Raw genomic sequence first — 24753 nt, 5'->3', positions numbered from 1 at the left:
AATCAATGATTTTGATTTTTTTAGAAAAATGAACTCACAACGCGTATTAGTTCTAAATCACTCTTAACATACAAGTGGTTAGTATTATCAAAAAGTTTCAATGCAAAACAAATGCAAAAAAATTCACAAGATTTTGGATTTGTTGAACTACTTGATTGTTCACAGTTTCTAAGCGAGATCCATCTAGTTGAATTTGAACATTTGGATACATCCAAGTAGGATTTTGATAGGAGTCACCATAAAAAACGTGTTTTTTCTTGCAATCCTTATTCAATGTCCCGCTGCTGTAGTTTTCGATGTATTCACTACTTGAAAAAAGTTGTCCTGTTTCATTGGGAAAATTGTTTTTAGAAAATGTTCCAGCAAACTTGAATTTAAGTATGGGAAAATTATCATTTTTTTTTAGCGTATTTTATCAAAAATGAGCGAAATTGATCATTCTTGATTAATTGAGAATATAGAAAATCGCTCTCCAACGCAAACACTTCAAAAGGTTCTGCCGTCTGACGAGAAAATTCAAGCTCGAGTCGTATAATGCTCCATACAGTTCTACAAACTTTGATTTTGAGGGTTGTCTCAAACAAAAACCACTTATCTGAAACGAAAACCACTTATCTGAAACGAAAACCACTTATCTCAAACGTAAAAACTAGTTTCTTTGTACATTTTCGATGAGAGAAGTAGCCTACAAAAACTTATATTGGGGCTTGTCTTAATTGATGTTTTCAACAAAAAATGATCAGGAAAAACCTCTTTTGAACTTAAATCTAAAACCAAAATGCTGCGTAAACTGGAATGAATATTTTGAACGACTAACGAACGAACAGAGGTCACAATTAAAAATGGAACCGGCTATTCATAAGAAATAGAAAAAATCATTCCTTTCATCAACGTTTATCCTTGACAAAGTAGCCAGCACAGAAGCCGCAGTTTTGCCAGTTCCTGACTTTAGCCAGTTCTCGACTCTGGTTTGGTGGCTCAGACAGCAAACTAGCGAGAGCTTTGCTTTGAATAGCCGATGGACGAACGAGCTTAATATCTTGAAGCGCTTTCACATTTTCATGATTGAGGTTTAACTCTTGGAATGAAAGAACTTGACCAAAGAAGGGGTTGCTCTAATCCTTTATCTGGTCAATAACTGTGACATTGTTTTCGTCGACCCACTTGAGTCCCGAAGAGACTAATTTAGCTATCAGGAAAAAGTCTGTCTTAATGCGCTTTTTCACATTTTCATGCTTGAGGTTTAATTCTTGAAAGGAAAGAACTTGACCGAAGAGGGGGTTGCTCTAATCCTTTCTCTGGTCAGTAACTGTGACATTGTTTTCATCCACCCACTTGAGACCCGAAGAGACTAATTTGGCTATGAAGAAAATATCTGTCTTGTCGCGCTTTTTCACATTTTCATGCTTGAGTTTTAATTCTTGGAATGGAAAAATTTGACCGAAGAGGGGGTTGCTCTCATCCTTTCTCTGGTCAGTAACTGTGGCATTGTTTTCATCCACCCACTTGAGCCCCGAAAAGACTAATTTAGCTATCAGGAGAATGTTTGTCTTGTTGCGCTTTTTCACAATTTCATGCTTGAGGCTTAATTCTTGGAATGAAAGAACTTGACCGAAGAGGGGGTTGCTCTAATCCTTTCTCTGGTCAGTAACTGTGACATTGTTTTCATCCACCCACTTAAGTCGCAAAGAGACTAATTTAGCTAACAGGGGAATTTCTGTCTTGTTTTCTACGTCGTCATTTGGATCAAAACTACTCGAGTTGTTGTCACTGTTTGCAAATGATTGGAATCCGTTTGACGAATTGTTATTTTTACTGAAGTCTTCCCAAGGCAAATATATAGAAAAAACACTTCAAAAGCCAAAATCATATTTTCACAAATACTAGCGAGAGCACGACAAAAAGCAGCTCTAGAGATCTAAAAAGTGCAATAAGAAAAAGTAAAAATAAGCCTCCAATTAGTAAAAATTTCACGACGTCCCGGGTTTGACCAAACGACCTAGAAAATAGAAATCTCACTTACTAACCTCTCAGCCATGGACGCTTAGCTTCAACAATCACGAACACTAGCCACATATAAAGCAGAGAACAGATGCTATGAAATTTCCAATGCTACAGATCGTGATTATTGCAGAATGCACACAAGTGAACACATTTAATGAACATTGTTATTTGCGAGTTAGGTTAGAAAAAAGTGAAGGCTCGTACTAAAACACTAGCTTGAACAATAACCAGAGGTAGGATTCAATGGTGGATTTCATGATTTGAGTGTAATTCAAGTTTTTCTTCAAATCTTTACTTGGTAATGACGAACTTTCAACCTTCTATATAATCAAAAAGAATAATCGAATCCTGTTATTAGCCTTACCGACACTTCGTTTCAATGACAGCAGTCAGTTTTTAGCAGCAGGTACCTCATTAGACCAATTTCTCAAAGCTTATGGTGTAACAGCAAACAGTTTTTCCCCTATGGGTACTTGGTGTCTTTTGATAAACTTTATGAAATCACTTTACCTCCTTATTCGACTTTTTTGCCTATTTGCGCAATGAAATTACTCCTGATTCTGATTTTTAAAAAAATTGTGGATAAAGGTGGTGACCCTTCAAACCCAAAAATACCAAAAACTACGAGCTAATCAAACAATTATGGAACAATGAAAAATTTGAAACAATGAAAGACTTTTGAAATACTACAACTGTCTTGACGTTGAACCTCTCCATGAAGCTGTTAAAAACTTGATTCATTTCTATAAACATGAAAAAACTGGCCTGTTAAAAAGATACTGACATTGAGTGATGCTGATAAAAAATACTTCACAGGTTTAATCGCGGTGAAGCCATTTTTCGATTTGGTGAAAAACATGAAAGTTTGTACAAATTGGTGCGTAAACAGATCATAGGCGGACCCAGTTTAGACTTCAGTCGTTACGAGAAAGTAAATCAATCATTCATAGGTGAAGCCGAGAAAAAATTAGTGAAACCAATAATTGGTTATGACACTAAGTATTATATCAGTCTGCAATTGGTGGAAATATTCATAATGGTCCCTATACAGTATACAAACCCAATTCCGGTAACAGACTTCAGCCGCATAGACATCCTCTTCAAATATCAGAGAGAGAATTTGTTTGTTTTTCTTCTAAACAACATTATAATAACAGTCCATCGTGTGTGGTCACATCTGGATTTTCTTACTCGCACAACAAGATAGGAAAACCCTTTCCCGAAGCCGGCTGTCAACCAAGTTGCATATTATGAGAGTTCATGGGTTGCTACCACCATGCTCAATTTGTCTACCTAATGAGGCAGTGAATTGACAAATTAATAAATCTGAATAGTTAAAAATTATTTTTTTTAAATTTTTTGAAAGAAAATGTTGTTTTTTGTTTTTTTTTCAACCAGACCTAATTCACAAGAAAACCCGTACATATTCGACAAAATGACAATCAACGATAGTCTTTCCTTGAATCTCAAAGTTTTTTTAATTTGCAAATACGATATTGTTTGTAACATGAGAACTCTCAATTTTTAAACAAAAAATATTTTTCAAACCAAAATGTGCAATTTTTGATGAAAATTGAAATAATGTTAAAGAAAATCTTGTTTTGATTTATTTTCTGTTGACAGGGTACACCGTCCCTGGGAAATGAGAACGTGAATGGTCATTCGAAAAGCAATACAATATTGATGTGCTATTGATGTGCCGAGAATTGAATATGACAAAATCAACGCTTTCAAAAGGTCATTTTCTTCAGGTGTTAATGACAGACGAGTTATATGGTCTCGTTTTGGCTGATATCCACGTTCCAGATCATCTGAAAGATAACTTCGAGGAATTGCCACCAATTTTCAAAAACACAATTGTTAATCGCAGTGATCTTGATGGTGATATGATTGAATTTATTGTGGCTAACGGAATGATGTCTACTGGTTGGCGCTGTCTTCTAGCCAGTTATTTTGGTGATGAAGTTCTACTCACAACTGACTACATTAAGTGGTGTCCAATTCAACGTCTTCTTGTCAGTAAGTGTCATTTGTTTACACGATACAATCGCGAGAAACCTTTCAGGGATTTCATTGACTTTGTTAGCTACAACCGCAGACTTGAAGATGCTGACTTTGATAAGACTGTTTTTGCCTAGACATCGAAACTTTTTGGTAACAGCGTCTATGGAATACATCTAATCAATAAAACAAAATTTGATAAAACTCTTTATGTTAACAAAAAAGCTGTAACAAAAAAGGTTAACTCTGCTCGATTTAAGTCCTATGATGTCATTGACAGAAACATCTAGGAAATAAAGAGATAAAAAAAACAACATGTCATGACGAACCAATTATAGTGGGTTTTGCATCATTAAACAATGCCAAGCAGCGAATGCTAGAGTTAAAATACGACTTTATCGGACAAATTTTACGTTCTTAAACGAATCGAGCAATTGAAATAGATACACGTTCAAGGACTGAATCAACTAAAAACGAGCGCATGACAGCTGAAGCTTGCAATATTTACAAGCTGGGTGCAGAAAAACTGAGGTGAGAGGGATTGTTTTCCAGATGATATGTTTAAAATCTTATCACGTGTTTGTTGTGAGAATCAAAAGAAGTTTGATAATCAAACACCTGGTTTCTTCAAAATTGAATGGAGTGGAACAGAATTGGTTTGTTTGAACAGTAAAACATTCTGTGCATGCAATCAAAAGATTGATACACTCAAAATGGTAACGAAAGGAAACGACAATCTTGATTTCGGTCCAATCGGCCGGAGAAGATTTGGGAGTGAAAAACTAAATTGGTTTTTAAGATATAATTTTTGGTTCGTACAGTTTTGCGTATTCTTCCCACTAAAGCAAAATGAAATTGGAAAAAAGGTAAGATTTGCACATAAATTGATTTAAAATTGCACTTTAATTGATTTGAACTTCATTCATATTTGAAAGAAAAACACTCACTTTTTTGACGATCTGGGTAACATGCATTGCACAAGGATTCTGATGGGTAATCGTTTTTCTCATTGAGTTTTGGAACCTCTGGATAGTGTGACCAGTAACCTGAATCATTCGAATTCTCATTTAAAAAAATTTCTGTAAAATTTTGTGTATCATTAGCCATATAATCGCGAACGTTAGGATTTCTACAGCCCATTTTGAGCGTTAACTTTTAAAAGGTTTCAAAGTTTTCCAATGACTTTTCAGCTGAGAAGAAAACACTCAGAAAAAAAGCTCGAATGATCAAAAGGATTTTTCGACCAATTGATTTTATATAGATTTTAATAAAATTAATTATGTCTGATATAGATCTTTTTATTTTTAATATTATAATGATTTACCTTTTTCGGGATATTGGGCAATTTTGAAGAAGACGCTTGATCTACCAAATTGTTCTCAAGCTCTTCTTTTTTGAGACCATCTAAAGCATTCAAACAATGTAGATCCGGGAAAAAACTTGCTCTAATTTTGTAATCGATTACAAACGTGAAATACCAAGTTTTAATAAGAGATTGTCAATTTCTTCACTATTTTCAAAGTTGGAGTCGAACTTTTTTTGAGCCATTTTAAACTGAATCTAAAAATTTTCATAAAAACTAACAGACTACTTTTTGATTAACTGCGGAAAATTTTTCGATTTAAATTAGATGAATTTTTTCCAAGATTTTTTCCGTTGTCTTAAAACACTTAGGAGAAGTCAGTTAAAAGTATTGAAAGTCTTTTTAAGAATTCGTAAAAACTTGTAAAAACTCGACTGACATGTTTTTTTTGAAAGGCTACCAAATGAACCAACAGACTTATACTGGACTGCTAAGGAGTGGTCCAAGAAGTTGTAGGACAAAGAAGGAAATCCGCTACTCAGTGTCGCAGAGTTAACCAATGTGTTTAGGCTAGCGGAGGAACAAGAAGACTTTTTTCAATTAAAATATTACCATAAATTATTAAAATGATAATTGATTTGTCAAAAAAAGTTTTAATGAACTCTTATTGAGGTTGGCGAAGGAGAAGAAAATCGGAAAGTTGAAGATTGTGAGGAGAGTGAAAAAGAGTAAGACGAGTATGAAGAAGAAGAGCATGAAGACAGTTCTGAAGAAGATTAGAGTGAAGACGGATAGGTAGAAGATACTAGTGACGATGAGCCTCTTTTCATCAAGAAAAGACGAGTTTTCCCGATTTCGTCCGCTGATAACGATGAGTGATACCAATCATAATGAGTCAGTGATCTTGTTAGTAATTTCTACTAACCTGTATAAATACGCAGTGTTATTACCAGTCAAGACATCATCAATATCAGCAAGTCATAGTTCATAAGAAAAAAGTATCGATTTTGACCCTCATCCCTAAAAAATCAAAAAACTTCTAAAAGTTTTTTTTTGTCTTTTTCAAAAACAATTCTAAACTAAGATAACATCCATACCATCAATTCCAAATAGTAGAACATTGAAAAAAAATTCTTATCGTGGTATCTTTTTATTTAAAAATGTATCCTAAAACAGTTGTCCGAAAAATGTCTTTTTTCAATGTATTTTTATCGAATGCAAGCTTGAACTACTATCTAGATAACATATTATCAACCTTTTCTAATTTTTTACACAAACAATTTAATTTGAATGGCCACTGGGAGGTCGCCTTGACTGAAACTACTTATCCGATAAAATTTAAAAAAGTCATAGATGGAACATTTATATTTGGAATGTTTGAAACAAAAAAAACAAAGATCCAAAAATCAGTAATCAAATGACATGATCCTTTCAAAAAACCCGAATTAAAGCTGTTATTTACCCTTGTATCGAAAACATTTTCAACGCAATTAAGGAGGTGATTGCAAGAGACTCTATTTTCAAACAAAAAATTTTACACCAAAAATTAAATAGATGACTGGAACAACTGGTATAAATGTTAACGAAAGGAAAAGAAGGGAAACTTACAAATGGTTTTTTCAACAGTCTTCCAATTTATGTCAAATAATGGGTGTTGCATTTGGGACGCGGTATTTTTTCTGGGACAAACTTGAACCGTACTACCCGTCAGATATCGGCAAAACTCATGTCTTTTTTGTGTAATCTAATATTGTAGGGTACGGTTTTGTTGGCAAAACTAAATCAAATTTATTAAGCTCTTTCGCAAACCCGTAGCGTAACAAAAACATTGCACTGTTTTCACTGTAGACCATATATTCGAATTTCTTCACGGTGCCACAATACAGAAAAGCTATGAGGAATAACTTTCACAGCATTCAAATATAACTTCGTGATATACAAGAAGCGCTAATTCCTTTTATGAGTGTTAGAACTGTAAAACATACTCTAGACTATCAAAAAAAATTTTGGACGTAACTTGAAAATCAAAGTTTCTGTTTATTAAAGATTTAATTAATTTTAAAAAATCAATGATATTGATCTTTTTTAGAAAATGAACTCACATCGCGTAGTAGTTCTAAATCACTCCTTACTTACAAGTGGTTAGTATTATCAAAAAGTTTCAATGCAAAACAAAAACAAAAAATTTCACAGGAATTTGGATTTATTGAACTATTTCATTGTTCACAGTTTCTGAACGAGATCCATCTAGTTGAATTTGAACATTTGGATACATCCAAGAAGGATTGTGATAGGAGTCACCATAAAAAAAGTGTTTTTTTTTGCAATCGTTATTCAATGTCCCGCTGGTGTAGTTTTCGAAGTATTCACTACTTGAAAAAAGTTGTCCTGTTTCATTGGGAAAATTGTTTTTAGAAAATGTTCCAATAAACTTGAGCTTAAGTATGGGAAATTTATCAATAATTTTTTTAGCGTATTTTATCAATAATGAGCGAAATTATCCATTCTTTAAAACGTTGCCGGTTTGATCAATTGAGAATATCGAAAATCGCTCTCCAACGCAAACACTTCAAAAGGTTCTGCCGTCTCTCGAGAAAATTCAAGCTCGAGTCGTATAATGCTCCATAGAGTTCTACAAACTTTGATTTTGAGGGTTATCTCAAACAAAAAACACTTATCTCAAACAAAAACCACTTATCTCAAACGAGGAACTAACTCGATAAGTACTAAGAGAGCGAAACCAGTAAAAACTAGTTTCTTTGTATATTTTCGATGAGAGAAATAGCCTACAATTGGGGCTTGTCTTAATTTATACTTTCAACAAAAAATGATCAGGAAAAACCTCTTTTGAACTTAAATCTAAAACCAAAACGCTGCGCAAACTGGAATAATTATTTTGAACGACTAACGAACGAACAGAGGTGACAATTAAAAACGGAACCGGCTATTCATAAGAAATAGAAAAAATCATTCATATCATCAACGTTTATTCTTGATAAGTAGCCAGCACAAAAGCCGCAGTTTTGCCAGTTCCCGACTGGCTCTGTGCAGCCATGTGGTTTGGTGGCTCAGACAGCACAGTAGCGAGAGCCTTGCTTTGAATAGCCGATGGATGAACGAGCTTCATATCTTGAAGCGCTTTCACAATTTCATGATTGAGGTTTAACTCTTGGAATGAAAGAACTTGACCGAAGAGGGGGTTGCTCTAATCCTTTCTCGTGTTAGTAACTGTGACATTGTTTTCATCCACCCACTTGAGACCCGAAGAGACTAGTTTGGCTATAGGAAAATGTCTGTCTTGTTGCGCTTTTTCACAATTTCATGCTTGAGGTTTAATTCTTGGAATGAAAGAACTTGACCGAAGAGGGGGTTGCTCTAATCCGTTCTCCGGTCAGTAACTGTGACATTGTTTTCATCCACCCACTTGAGTCGCAAAGAGACTAATTTGGCTATGAGGAAAATGTCTGTCTTGTTGCGCTTTTTCACATTGTCATGCTTGAGGTTTAATTCTTGGAATGGAAAAACTTGACCGAAGAGGGGGTTGCTCTCATCCTTTCTCTAGTCAGTAACTGTGACATTGTTTTCTTCCACCCACTTGAGCCCCGAAAAGACTAATTTAGCTATCAGGAAAATGTTTGTCTTGTTGCGCTTTTTCACAATTTCATGCTTGAGGTTTAATTCTTGGAATGAAAGAACTTGACCGAAGAGGGGGTTGCTCTAATCTTTTCTCTGGTCAGTAACTGTGACATTGTTTTCATCCATCCACTTGAGTCGCAAAGAGACTAATTTAGCTATCAGGAAAAAGTCTGTCTTGTTGCGTTTTTGACAACTCTCATGACAACTCTCAATTTTTGAACAAAAAAATAATTTTCAAACCAAAATATTTTTGATGAAAATTGAAATAATGTTAAAGAATATTTTGTTTTGATTTATTTTGTGTTGACAGGGTACACTGTCCCTGAGAAATGAGAATGTGAATGGTCATTCTTAAAGCAATACAATAATGATTTTCTATTGATGTGCCGAGAATTGAATATGACAAAATTAACGCTTTCAAAAGGTCATTTTCTTCAGGTGCTAATGACAGACGAGTTATATGGTCTAGCTTTGGCTGATATCCACGTTCCAGATCATCTGAAAGAGAACTTTGAGGAATTACCGCCAATTTTCAAAAACACGATTGTTAATCGCAGTGATCTTGATGGTTATATGATTGAATTTAATGTGGCTAAGGGAATGATGTCTACTGGTTGGCGCTGTGTTCTAGCCAGTTATTTTGGTGATGAAGTTCTACTCACAACTGACTACAATAAGTGGTGTCCAATTCAACGTCTTCTTGTCAGTAAGTGTCATTTGTTTACACGATACAATCGCGAGAAACCATTCAGGGATTTCATTGACTTTGTTAGCTATAACCGCAGATTGAGGATGCTGACTTTGAAAAGACTGTTTTTGCCTAGACATCGAAATTTATTGGTAACAGTGTCTATGGAATACATCTAATCAATAAAACAAAATTTGATAAAACTCTTTATGTTAACAAAATAGCTGTAACAAAAAAGGTTAACTCTGCTCGATTTAAGTCCTATGATGTCATTGACAGAAACATCTAGGAAATAAAGAGGTAAAAAAAACAACATGTCACGACGAACCAATTATATTGGGTTTTGCATCATTAAACAAGGCCAAGCAGCGAATGCTAGAGTTCAAATACGACTTTATCGGACAAATTTTACGTTCTTAAACGAATCGAGCAATTGAAATAGATACACGTTCAAGGACTGAATCAACTAAAAACGAGCGCATGACAGCTGAAACTTGCAATATTTACAAGCTGGGTGCAGAAAAACTGAGGTGAGAGGGATTGTTTTCCAGATGATATGTTTAAAATCTTATCACGTGTTTGTTGTGAGAATCAAAAGAAGTTTGATAAGCAAACACCTGGTTTCTTCAAAATTGAATGGAGTGGAACAGAATTGGTTTGTTTGAACAGTAAAACATTCTGTGCATGCAATCAAAACAATGATACACTCAAAATGGTAACGAAAGGCAACGACAATCTTGATTTTGGTCCAATCGGCCGGAGAAGATTTGGGAGTGAAAAGTTAAGTTGGTTTTTAAGATATAATTTTTGGTTCGTACAGTTTTGCGTATTCTTCCCACTAAAGCAAAATGAAATTGGAAAAAAGATAAGATTTGCACATAAATTGATTTAAAATTGCACTTTAATTGATTTGAACTTCATTCATATTTGAAAGAAAAACACTCACTTTTTTGACGATCTGGGTAACATGCATTGCACAAGGATTCTGATGGGTAATCGTTTTTCTCATTGAGTTTTGGAACCTCTGGATAGTGTGACCAGTATCCTGAATCATTCGAGTTCTCATTTAAAAAAATTTCTGTAAAACTTCGTGTATCATTAGCCATATAATCGCGAACGTTAGGATTTCTACAGCTCATTTTGAGCGTTAACTTTTAAAAGATTTCACAATTTTCCAATGACTTTTCAGCTGAGAAGAAAACACTCAGAAAAAATTCTTGAATGATCAAAAAGATTTTTCGACCAATTGAGTTACCGGAGAAGGCGATAAGGAAAATTTTCATTGGCAAAAACAGAAATTCAAAATCAAACATGCACAACAACTATATGAACAATTTTCAAGTTGTTTAATTTGTAATCGATTTTTCAAGTAATCGGTGAAACTTTTAGCCAGAAAAAACAATTAGCTTGGATATATTCAACATTCATGTTAAGCGCAAAATCACCACAGACATAACAGTGTAATTTGTCCTAACACATTTTGAGCCGATTGTGAAAAGAAATTAATATATGTTGGCTAAGTTTTATCTTTGCCCAAATTGAACCGAAAGTTTAATGGATACTTGCATTTGTATCAGTTACATGCAAGTACAAGTTTGCGTTTCAAACTCTGCGTGGTTTTTTCCAGCTGGAATTAAATGGTAGTAAATACCGAGTGCAACGGGTCGAAAAAAAAACAATTAACATAAATTTGCTACTGCTCCTTTCCGCACAATTCTCATCCACCCCCCAGCGTTGCCGGTGGTCGACCTTCTACTACTAATACTTTTGAATGATTTGAAAAAACTCCGTCAAAAAAGCAGTTGAAAAGTCGAAATTTGTCTGAAGAAAAAACCCACCCCGAGCACAAATATTCCGTTACTTTCGTATTGAAAGTCGGAACAACAACAGCATGCAAATTGCGGGGTATAAACAATTTCAGAACAAATAGATATAATTTTTTTGCTTGTGAGCAAAAAATCAGACCAACAAATGAAATACGCGATTTCCGAAACAGATTCCATTTATTTTTGAGAGTAAGTGAAAACTGGAATCGGATCTTTTTCCTTTACCCTCACTCTCACATAAGCTTCATTTCTTTGGTGTAACGAGGGGTTTTACAAGGTTAATCATGCAAACCAATTAAGTTAATCGTGGCCTAAAAAATATCATGCCAATTTTCGCCCTGAAATTGAATTTAAGAAAGCTTTTCAAAAATCTTAGAAACGAAATAGAATGTCTACAAATAGATGACATTCGAATTTTAGGATCTGTCCCATTTTAGCCGCTCCCAAAACTAAACGCCAATTAACCAAAAAAATATGAAGCGACAAAATGACGTAGCGACATAGCAAAATAGTGAATTTTTTCCACAAAAAAGGCCAATCGAACCAGATCCAAATTATAATTTAATATTGGTTATAATTTAGATATTTTATCCCTATAAAAAATTAAAGACTAACCAACATACTCCATCAAACTAACAACCCACTTATTTGTCCGTGCTGAAATTACTTGTCATTTCAGCACCAGAGAGATTTGTTTTTAACTTACAATTTAGTTGCTTTCTCCAAGAGACTGAACCGTAATCGAACCAATATACTCTAGATCTATTGAGACTAAGAGAGATAAGAGTAAGATTAAGATCGGTATTAGACTAAGAAGTTGCACGAATCTATCCGGCCGAAAATAAGATAGCGTGACGAGCAGACAGTGTACCCTATCTGAAATTACTCTATGAATTAGACCTTCCGTCCCAACTCATCTGGTGCGACCAAAAGTCTCAAACAAGAGCTTAAAAACAAATTAGCTTTGATCTAATGAAATAGATTGTAATTAGACAAAAATTTTCAAAAATGTTACATGACAATAATTTAATTGAAAGGTCTCTACGACTCAACAGATCAGAGCCATTATTCCGAACAATACGAGAACTACCCGGTATTGGAAGAAGACCTCGGACAAGAGACGACATATGACTACAAAGGAACTTATCATTAAGTTTCATGGTCGTACAGCAAAAGCCAACACAAACTTTTATATTCAGAATTTTGTTAGCAATGAATTTAGATTTTCATTTACAAACATAGTATCTTCGAAGAAAAATCTTCAACGATCATTTCAGCCGCTAAACTTATTATTGTACAAAAACGACTGATAAAAACATCTCTGGTCGCTCACTTCAAAACTGCAGTAAATTTAAAAAGTTATCTGAAAAAAATTTATTTATTGAACATAAACTTAAAAAAATTAGTTAGAATGAACACAAATTGTTAGTATATATAAATCATCTTTTCATTTCCAGCTTCATCACCTAAACATAACAGCAAATCATAAACTCACTAACAGCATTCAAAAAATAAAGTTTTCTATCAATTAAACTCTAAATTATTTATAAAGACCTATAGCTTAAGACCAAATTATAAACAAAGCCCAATTCACCATATGGTAACACAACAATTCCAAAATGACGATACATATGAACAAATAATCGAACAGCCCCATACCATCATTTTTCAATCTCAAAACAATCATTCTTTTAGCCCACGATAAGCTGACAAATTGGATCCCTTCACCGTTCAATTTACCATCCAGCCAATCTCGAAAACTCAATTCCCATCATTCCGCTTTTTGCTTTCCCGCCACCTGATTCACCTCATATTAACACATCATCCGGCATGGATTCTGATGCTAACTCAGACATCATAGTTTTTCATACAATTTCCCAATTTGAAAACTCCGACTTAGAAACCCCTGAAGACCTTTTCTCAACCCCCCTTCCGACCCATCCACTCCCAAGCCCAAAGTGAAACCCCCTCTACCCTCTCTCATGTTTCCCAAGTGACACCAACCTATTCCCCTTTTACAAATGAACGTTCCAACAATAATTCCCAGATAACGCACAAATATCTTATCAACTAAACAATCTCATAACACTACAACAACAAATACAACACCCTCAAACCCTAACAATTCATCAATTATGATCAACCATAACGTCATCAAACCCACCAACTCCCACACCTTCGTCAGATAACACCCCATCTTTAGCTCAATGCTCAACATCAACGCAATCATCATCCAGTACTAACCGTGCTTACAGAACCTTCAAACGAAAATTCCCCAACCACCCGTTTCCCTCCAAACCCGGAATAGCCCGAGAATATATAAATCACCCAGATCATACCAACACTACCAAATTTCTCCAAGTAACCTAATCTTTTTTCCCCAATATACATATAATCACTCCGATACTGACGCTGAACAACACAATTATGTAGATGAACATGTACTAATCCCTACACTCCATTGGACATCATATTATAATTTTTCAAATCCACTTGCTTTACCAATCCTTGACCCACTACAGGACATAGAAAGAACTAAAAATGACCTTTTCAGACTAACTACAGCACTAACTCCTCGCCAATTCACCCATGTGCGATACAAAAAGCTAATAAAAACATTCACCGCACCTCGCGCTAAGGGTTATCCCATCAGTTACTACGATCACAATATCATCAGACCTAACCAAGATCAATTCCTCGACAACGATCAGTTCGTTAACCCGCAATTAACCGAAAAATTTTTTATCCGAATACTTTATCTTTTCACACTTAATACATTAGTAAAAACACGATCACATCATTTCAGAAACAATTTGTGACATCCAAGCTTATGAATCATTTTATGAACAAATTGAAACTTTTTCACTAACTTTTCATTTCCTCACACCCAAAGAACGTGATTTGCACTGTTCACACGACATCATGTTAAAAATTAAACAGACACACAATTACACGTATTATCGATTCATACAAAATCAATTTGACTTACATACACGATCACGACAACCCCATCATCGATATCAATTTATTAACTCCAAATACACATCACCGTTTTTTCTTAATTTCACATATTGCATTAAAAATACTAACTTTCAAGGCATCCTCCGTAACTATGACCCAATCACGCAAATGTATATTGTCTGTCCCTTCACCAAAACCTTCAACGCAGAAGAATCCCGACCACTCATTGTCCCGCATGTATTCATTCAACCTGTTGAAGTACCAATTTTAGAACTCATATACAACACTAAATACAATCACAAATTTTTTAATCTAATTCAAAACACACCTTATGAACTTTCCGTTGGCACTGGAGAACTAAAAACCATTAAAGCACTCCAATTGTTTTGGCCACTGCTTCAGACTAAAAACATCACTCGCATAATAGCAAAGCTACTAACCACATCTAATGTCATCCACGATGTTTTCCCTCATGGTTTTTTCCCGATGAATAGGTAAGTATGAATTGAGTAAATTAAAACTAACAAATTTGAAATACAACTAACCATTTTTTATTAAATGTTTTTTTTTTCGTTTTCTTTAGTCTTTAGATCACGATCATCTACAAACAGAAAAACAAAATAAAAATCCGAAACTTTTTCATGAAACTATAAACTGCTATTAACAAACCGCACTAAATGATGCAGTAAAATTTTTCCCCATTGTAGTAAATTCATCTCTGAATTCTTTTTCCCAAGGAGGTAAATCTAAAATAAAATGAAAAAAAAAACTATAAATTCAATTCCCACAAAGCAGTAAATTTAAAAATTCAAGTAGTAAATTAATACAGAAGAAAGCAGTACCAATCTTTTATTGACGCTTCTTTATATTTACTCGCACCAGAATTCTATCCACACTCGCACAGCTCGCCCACAACGAATTGTTTAAAATAATGGATTCAAGTTTCAGTTTTCACTAACAACAATTCAAAAAAGCAATAACAAGTTTCAAACTTTCTTTTAACCCGGTTGGAAAGGAATTATAAAATAGTCCAAACTAACCAACGCAGCTTACTAAACACCATAAAACACAAACTAACACATGACTAAGAATAGAAAACCCAAAGTACACAAACCGGATTAAACCAGCTTAAAGAACTGGATAGTTTGTTCTTTTGAAGACTATTGACAAGCATAAAAAAATCATAAAACATCAAAAAATTGCAAGACAAACCCAAACCAAACAATTTGATTTTTTAAAAAAGGACAAGAACCAAAACAACAAAAGGAAAAGCCAGTAACAAACATAACATAAAGGGTAAACACAAAACAGGACCCCATAAAAAACCAGCATGCAATCATACCCTCACTCTTGGCCTAACCCACCAGAAGAGGACGTCCTGAGCATGCTTAATAGCCGGCCTAACCCACCGTGCTAGAGAACACGCTTTGTGACCCACTCCCTATTTTTGACGAGAGCTACTCAAGAATGAGTAACTCTTTAAAAATGACAGAACTAAAAATAAAAGCTTTTGTGATAACAAATAATAAAAATCATAACTAAAAACGGAGTTAACAAAAAATTTATATATGTAAATTATATAATGCAGTATATAGATTATACACGATCACGAAGACGAGCATCAAGAAACTTAACGACCCCCTCGCCCTCAATCTACAGAATGGCTGAACATAACCGATATGCCGCCCACAATCACAACTCAAAGGATTTGAAGTACGACTTCACTTCGCAGTAAAGGACTTCATAGAATCAGACCAATGATCACCTCGATGTTCGAGTATACGTACAGATCCGAGTTACAAGGCATTTCCTCCAAACTCAATCTTCACGCCATTCCCAAACAAGATCGAGACACAATCAGTTCTCCGCCGAACAAGAACAAACGATCATAACAAATCATTTGGAAATCAGATTGATTTTGTTGGCGGTCACAGTCATTGTTGAATGACAAAAACAATATCGATAATTCCAGCTTCCTGGAGCTTCCTTCTCCAAGAACGGAACCAAAAAATGATGCTCGCGAAATACAAACGATCATCATCCATCCTCCAATACAGAAGTCAAAAAACAAAAAACTCTGTAAACCCCGGATGGGTAGAACCAGATCCAAACTATAATTTATTATTGGTTATAATTTGGATATTTTATCCCTATAAAATAATAAAGTCTAACCAATCATACTCCATCAAACTAACAACCCATTTATTTGTAAGTGCTGAAATTACTTGTAATTTCAGCACCAGAGAGATTTGAATTTAACTTACAACTTAGTTGCTTTCTCCAAGAGACTGAATCGTAATCAAACCAATATACTCTAGATCTATTGATACTAAGAGATATAAGAGTAAGATTAAGATCGGTATTAGACTAAGAAGTTGCACGAATCTATCCGGCCGAAAATAAGATAGCGTGACGAGCAGACGGTGTACTCTATCTGAAATTACTCTTAATTACCTTCCGTCCCAACTCACTAAAATTTATTTGCGTTTTTTGGGCTAGAATGAGTCCTTGGCTTTTTTCCAAGCTATGTTGCATTTCAATTGAACTATTGTTTGGATCAAATAATTAAATCCCACGCATGGTGAACCCTTTAAAGATTCAGGTCACAGCCAGTTTAAAAACGCACGTTTCAAAACGACATAGACATTTCAGATCATTTTTATTCCCTCGTGATTTATGACAGTCATGAGTTCAAATCGACAGACATTTAGAACAAAGCACTGATTAAGTTGAAACGCCCTCTCGGACTGAAGTTACTTGTGTGGATAGTAATTCACTGAGCACAATGTCCAAGTTGCAGGCGGGTCCGGACATAACCTACAAAGTGATCCTCCTGGGCAATAGTGGAGTGGGCAAGACTAATCTACTGGCACGCTATGCCGACAACACTTTCGATATGTCATCCAAACATACCATAGGAGTGGAGTTGGAAAGAGTCGAGCTAGAGGTAGTGTGTTGGGGCTGGCTGTTGCTTCTTTCCTTTTCAGTTTTTTACTCACTCCCCATAATAACCTCCTTGCTTATCATTCTCGCTTTTTCTTGCAACACTCTTGCAATATTTGCGGTCATTCTGCAAGGTTACGCTCTTTTCCAGGCTCTTTTCCTCTCCCTCCTTCCCCTACATTTGAATTTCATTTTTGAAAAATATATTTTACCTTGACAAATGCAATAAAATTTTGCATGGTATGAACAAACTAATTATTCTAATGAAAACATTTTTTTTCATCCATACATCGTAACATCACGCTTTCAGCCATAATAACACGTAAGACAATTGAACAGCTGGAAAATTTGAAATGTGGGTGGGGGCGTGGAAAAGATCTGATAAAACTTGGCATGGTGAACAAGCTAACAAATTGTGAACTGACATTTTCTTCATACTTTATATGCATTTTGTCATAAAATCTCCTAAAACAACTACAGAAATAGACAAGACTGCTCGTATCAGGGCGAAGCCTTGAATGTTCCGACTGCCTTTTAAGTTTTATGGAGCAGTATGAATATGAAAAATTTGAATGTAATAAAACAAAATGATTTTTTTTTCTGAAATTTGAACTTTTTTTAATGAAAATCATCCCACCACATGCCATATAAAATACAAAAGAATTGATTTCGCTGCTAGTAACAATCATTCATGGCAAATAAGCTTATTTCAACCAATTTGGAACGATTTCTAAGGCGGACTAAATCTCCGCTTACGCGTTAAAAGTGCGAAATATATCGCGCGTTAATTGTCCCAAATTGGCCAAAATGCCAACCTTTAAACCCCCATAACTATACAAAAAGTGATCGCAGGTAAAATATTTTTTCAAATTTAAGCTCAGGACAACAATACCTTTCGAATGATAAAAAAATACCGTCAAAAAGGGCTAGCTAAAAAGTCGAAATTTGTCTGAAGAAAAAAAAACCCACCCCGAGCACAATTATTCCGTTACTTTCGTATCGAAAATCGTAACAACAGGACTGCTGCTGCTCGTATCAGGGCCAAACCCTGAATGTTCCGACTGCCTTTTAAGTTTTATGGAGCAGTATTAACAAGAAAAAATTGAATGTAATAAAACAAAATGAAATTTTTTTTTAAATTTGAAATTTTTTTTATAAAAAATTATCGCCCCACACGCCATATAAAAAAAATAATAATAAATTTCGCTGCTAGTAACAATCAACTATGGCAAATAAGCTTATTTCAACTAATTTGGAACAATTTCTAAGGCGGATTAAATCTCCGCTTACGCGTTAAAAGTGCGAATTATATCGCGCGTTAATTGTCCCAATTTGGCCAAAATGCCAATCTTTAAACCACCATAACTTTACGAAAAGTGATCGCAGGTAAAATATTTTTTCAAATTTAAGCTCAAGACAACAATACCTTTCGAATGATTTTTAAAAAAAATACCGTCAAAAAGGGCTAGCTAAAAAGTCGAAATTTGTCTGAAGAAAAAAAAACCCAACCCGAGCACAAATATTCCCTTTTTTTCGTATCGAAAGTCGGAACAACAAGAATGCTGCTGCTCGTATCAAGGCCAAACCCTGAATTTTCCGACTGCCTTTTAAGTTTTATGGAGCAGTATTAACATGAAAAATTTGAATGTAATAAAACAAAATGATTTTTTTTTCTGAAATTTGAACTTTTTTTAATGAAAATCATCCCACCACATGCCATATAAAATACAAAAGAATTGATTTCGCTGCTAGTAACAATCATTTATGGCAAATAAGCTTACTTCAACCAATTTGGAACGATTTCTAAGGCGGACTAAATCTCCGCTTACGCGTTAAAAGTGCGAAATATATCGCGCGTTAATTGTCCCAAATTGGCCAAAATGCGAACCTTTAAACCCCATAACTTTACGAAAATTGATCGCAGGTGATATATTTTTCCAAAATTAAGCTCAGGACAACAACACTTTTCGAATGTCATAAAAAATCCGTCAAAAAGGGCTAGTTAAAAAGTCGAAATTTGTCTGAAGAAAAAAACCCACCCCGAGCACAAACATTCCGTTACTTTCGTATCGAAGTCGGAACAATAAAATGAAAGTCGTGGGGTTGAAAATAAGTGCAAGTGGAGCACTCATCTCATACTAGAGGTTGCTGAAATTTATTTTACTCAGGACGAAAGATTTATTTTCCTCACACAAAAATTAATTGAACACATAAAATGCGACCATTCACAAGATAAAATCATTTCCTTCACAAGATATATTCATCATTTGTGAAGGACTTATCAAAAAAGTTCAATGAGAGTGATAATTTTAAAAAAATTACTTGTGAAAATAATACGAGCTTTTTAGTGCTAATTAATCTGAATATGAAAGATTTTGAACAAAGAGCGATCAATGAAAGATTAACGTGGTCACCGGATGCATAACTTTGATAGATTATTGTGAAAACTTTGCAGGCTGAACTTTCCTTTGCAAACCTTTTCAAGAGAAACAGTTACTATGCACTCCAAAAAAAAAAGTTTTTTAGGCATTTTTGAACCTATACACAGTGAACAATCACTTCTGTTGTGAAAATTTGCTGGTGAGGGTGGGGGGGAGGAAAAATAGCCACCTACATTTATAGTTTGAGCCTAGAGAAGATAAGAGTTATAAAAAACAACGTAAAAAATGTAGATTCATAAAAATTTATTTTGTTGTGCGAATTTTTGTTCCGACTTTCGATACGAAAGTAACGGAATATTTGTGCTCGGGGTGGGTTTTTTTTCTTCAGACAAACTTCGACTTTTTAACTAGCCATTTTTTGACGGAATTTTTTTGTATCATTCGAAAGGTATTATTGTCCTGAGCTCAAATTTGAAAAGATATTTTGCCTGTGATCAATTTTTGTAAAATTATGGGGGTTTAAATATTGCCATTTTGGCCAATTTGGGACAATTAACTCGCGATCTGTTTCGCGCTGTTAACGCTTAAGCGGAGAGTTAATCCGTCTTAGAAAGCGTTCCAAATTGGTTTAACGAAGCTTATTTGTCATAATTGATTTGTTACAAGTAGCGAAATCTTTCCTTTTGTACCTTATATGGCGTGTGGGGGATGATTTATATTTAAAAAAATTTCCAATATAAAAAAAATTTCGGCTCTTTTTCCTTTTCCCACCCACCTGCAAATTTTTACATGTAAATTTATTGACCACATTGTCCGATTGTTATGAAATTTACATACAGACTAATAAGGCCACGACAAACATATTTGCTCTTCATACTCAACCTCATAAAACCACTCGTTACACCAATATATTGAAGCTCGTGTGAGGTGGGGGGAAAAGGAAAAAGAGCCTAAGTTATTACTGCTCTATAAACCTTAATAGGCAGTCGGAACATTCAGGGCTTCGCCCTGATACGAGCATTCTTGTTTGATTTGTTCACCACTCAAAGAGCTTTATTTCATTACTTGACAACGCTACTTTAGGTTTAAATTTTGAGATCCGAGGAGAGAGAGAAAAAATCTTCAAACTGAAATTCAAATCTTGGTGGGGGGAGTGGAAAACAGCCATTCTTTTTGTTAGTAGTTTTGGAGAAATAGAGTATGAAGAAAGTCAGGTTTCAAGAGAATGTTTGACACTAGTTTTTGTCACCGCTTTTCAGAGCCCTTTTTCCACTGATTTTAAGTCAAAAAGCAATGAGAAGTTATCTGTTAAATGACTGAGAGTAATCATAAAAACCATAAGGTTAACGAGAAAATCATAATAATTAGGGGGGTGGGAAAAAGAGCCAAAATATCATTTTGTATTTTTACGTTTAATTTTTTTATAGTTATGGCTCTTTTTCCTCCCCCCCCCCACCTGCAATTTTTTACATGTAAATTTGTTGACGACATTGTCCGATTGTTACGAAAATTTACATACAGACTAATAAGGCCACGACAAACATATTTGCTCTTCATACTCAACCTCATAAAACCACTCGTTACACTAATATATTGAAGCTCGTGTGAGGTGGGGGAAAGGAAAAAGAGCCAAAGTTATTACTGCTCTATAAACCTTAATAGGCAGTCGGAACATTCAGGGCTTCGCCCTGATACGAGCATTCTTGTTTGATTTGTTCACCACTCAAAGAGCTTTATTTCATTAATTGACAACGCTACTTTAGGTTTAAATTTTGAGATCCGAGGAGAGAGAGAAAAAATCTTCAAACTGAAATTCAAATGTTGGTGGGGGGAGTGGAAAACAGCCATTCTTTTTGTTAGTAGTTTTGGAGAAATAGAGTATGAAGAGAGTCAGGTTTCAAGAGAATGTTTGACACTAGTTTTTGTCACCGCTTTTTAGAGCCCTTTTTCCACAGATTTTAAGTCAAAAAGCAATGAGAAGTTATCTGTTAAATTACTGAGAGTAATCATAAAAACAATAAGGTTAACGAGAAAATCATAATAATGATCTGATAACAACTATTAAAATGACGGCTCTTTTCCAGTTTCCCACACCTTGTAAAATTCAAAAATTAAGTTGTTCAAAAAGTGTTCACACGGTTTTTTGCATGTAAGAAATGTTATAAAAACTAGTTCACCTGTTCACTCTGACAGGTTTTGATGCAGTTTATAAAAAGAAAAGTAAATTTCAAAAGACTTTCATTTTTTTGAATTTCAGAAAAAAATCAAAAGGTTGGGGACAGTTTGGCCCCAACCTTTTGATTTTTTTCTGAAATTCAAAAAAATGAAAGTCTTTTGAAATTTACTTTTCTTTTTATAAACTGCATCAAAAACTGCATCAGAAGAGACAAAAAGATAATTTAAAAAAATTAAAGTTGTTTTCCAGTTTCCCACCCCTTTATTAAAATACAGTATAATAATGATCGAAGTTTGATCAAACTGATTTTTGCAGGTCAGACATGTTGTACAAATTTGTTCATCTGTTCACGAGGACGCCTTACAATGCTCTTTTTAATTTGAAAAGTCAGTTTAAACAGGCTTCAATATATTGGACTTCAGAAAAAAATTAGCTCTTTTCCATTTTCCCAGCGCCCTTTTAAAGTTACAAAATAAAGCTGCTCAAAAATTGTTCAGACAGCTTTTTGCATGATATAAATGCTGACAAATCTGTTCACCTGTTTACGCAGACACGTTTTTGTAACACTGAAAGTCATTTCAAGTAGTTTTTTTATTTATTGAATATCAGAAAATATCGAAAGGTTGAGTGAAAAAAATCTACATAATCAAAAGGGGCTCTTTTCAAGTTCCCCCCTTTCAAATTCGTTTTTGAAAAGTCTATTTAACGTTGTCATAATGTAATGAGATTTGGCGTGATGAACAAATCGACAACTGTGAACAGATTTGTTCTTCATATTTTACAGCGTAACATCACGCATTTAGCCGCTAAAACGTAAAACAAACAAAACACTAGGTGTTTTGAAAGGGAGGGGGACTGAAAAACAGCCAAAAGGGGGATTTTTGAAATTACGCATTGTCTTTTGCATCAGTACAACACATAAGTTAGCACCAGCGAATTTAGGGAGGGGCGGAGGAGCGGACCCCCCCCCCCCTCAGGGATTCGAATCCCTGTCGACACCTATGTGCTATTTTGAGATATCCATTTTCGGCTGACTGACCCCAATATTTTTCTAAAGGAGCCTTTGGCGCCAAATTTAACTATTTTTGAGGGGAGAGCGCACCAAAAAAAACACAATTTGTTGGTAAAATTTTCCAAAAAGTGAACAAAACCCCGTTCGTAGCCTGTTTTCATTTTGATTTGCCTGCAATTTTTACCATTTTTTTTTACCAATTAAGCCAACCAGTGTTTTCAGTTTGTTGGGAAAGCTCAGAAAATCATTTTGCTCGAACTAAAAAAAAAACGTTTTTTGAAAATCCGCCCCCTCGAGAAAATCATAGATCCGCACTTGTAAGTTATCAAAAAAAACTTCAAGCCTCAGCTTGGTCACTAAACCAATGATGTATTTCATGCAACTGAAGGTTATAGCTAGTTTTCGTTGAGGAAGGATAGTGCTAGTTTTTTTTCTGTGGTCGAACAACTGTTGCTTATTATTGATATTAAATATCTTGTAATTATCAGAGAAATAATCAAAATTAAAACTCTCAGAATGACATTTAAACCTAACAATCAATTTAAATTACCCGATCTGTTGAAGCCTAAAAAATCAGTTCAGAAGCCATTATATATTGATTGCTGTCTCTTTATTATCAATGAGAATTACCAACTGTCCTAATGTTTCAGCCGCACTGATTCTTAAGATTTTCTTATCAATCTTATCCCTGAATGCGATGCTATGTATGCCATATATATTTTTGATGAAAACACTTGTGATAACCCTAGTGCCAAGTCTTGTTTTTATGCATGATTTTTCACTAAAAAACCTATATAACAACTAATTTCTAGGTAAACTGTAACACACATCGGTCTCAACAAAATCTTCATAACATTTTATTTGCCTTGCACCTATCCTCAACATTGGCGTTCAGACCAAAATCTTCGAATGAAAATCTTAATGAAAATTCATTTGAATTTTCTCTCCAAGAGCAGAGTCCAGCCATGTTAATTTTTGGAAAACAACTATAAGCCAACTTCCTTCATTTTTTCAAAAGAATGAGGACAAAAAAGAACTACTCTCGAATTTTATCTATGTTTGTGATTGCTAAAAATTGAATGTGATGGCAACAAAACCGGCTCATATCAATATAAAGTAAAGTGCAAGATCCTTTCAAATTACAGCAACTAGAGCAGTTCTTTATGCCTACCGCGAAAAAATTAAATCACATATTGGCCAATTTGTTGAACAGAAAGTTTCTGAGCCGGTGGATGAATCATCTGGGTGATGTCATCCAAAAATAGTTGTCAGGAAAAATACAACAGAAAGGCGCATGAAGGTTAAATTGTTTGGCCAAGCTAAACAATCAAGTTGTACGAACTTTTCACCCAACGAAGACGCCAAAGTCAGCCAACAAAAATGTGACGGACGCTGATTGTTTTCTACACTCGACGCTACAAGAAGTTACTGGCTTTTTCTTCTGGATAAGGAACGCAAGATAGCCGGATGAACAAATTTGTACTTCCCGTCTTCGGAAAGCCGGCGGTAGTTTCTGCGGTTTTGTATTAAAAAATGCTAATCGTACGAGGGAAAACAGAAGCACTTCGACAATTTCCGACTCCATGCAGCCGACAGACTCGAAAAACTTTCCGACTCCTAAGCAGTTTTCGGGTTTTCCGGAAAACACAGTGATAATTATCGAACCTTTTGCGTCTATTATTAAGCGACTCTAATTATTTCAGATGGGGATGATCCCAATGCCAAGCTTAAACTGGAAACAGAGATGCAGCTCGTGTTCGTGGCCTAGGATATGTGCTATGGCAGTAGTATTGTAATCCGCCGTGTGTCCTTAGGGGGGGGG

The sequence above is a fragment of the Symsagittifera roscoffensis genome, chromosome 5 (genome assembly GCF_963678635.1).
Source record: "Symsagittifera roscoffensis chromosome 5, txSymRosc1.1, whole genome shotgun sequence".
NCBI lineage: Eukaryota > Metazoa > Xenacoelomorpha > Acoela > Convolutidae > Symsagittifera > Symsagittifera roscoffensis.
The sequence above is the reverse complement of the archived record's forward strand: the minus strand, read 5'-3'. Positions refer to the sequence as shown.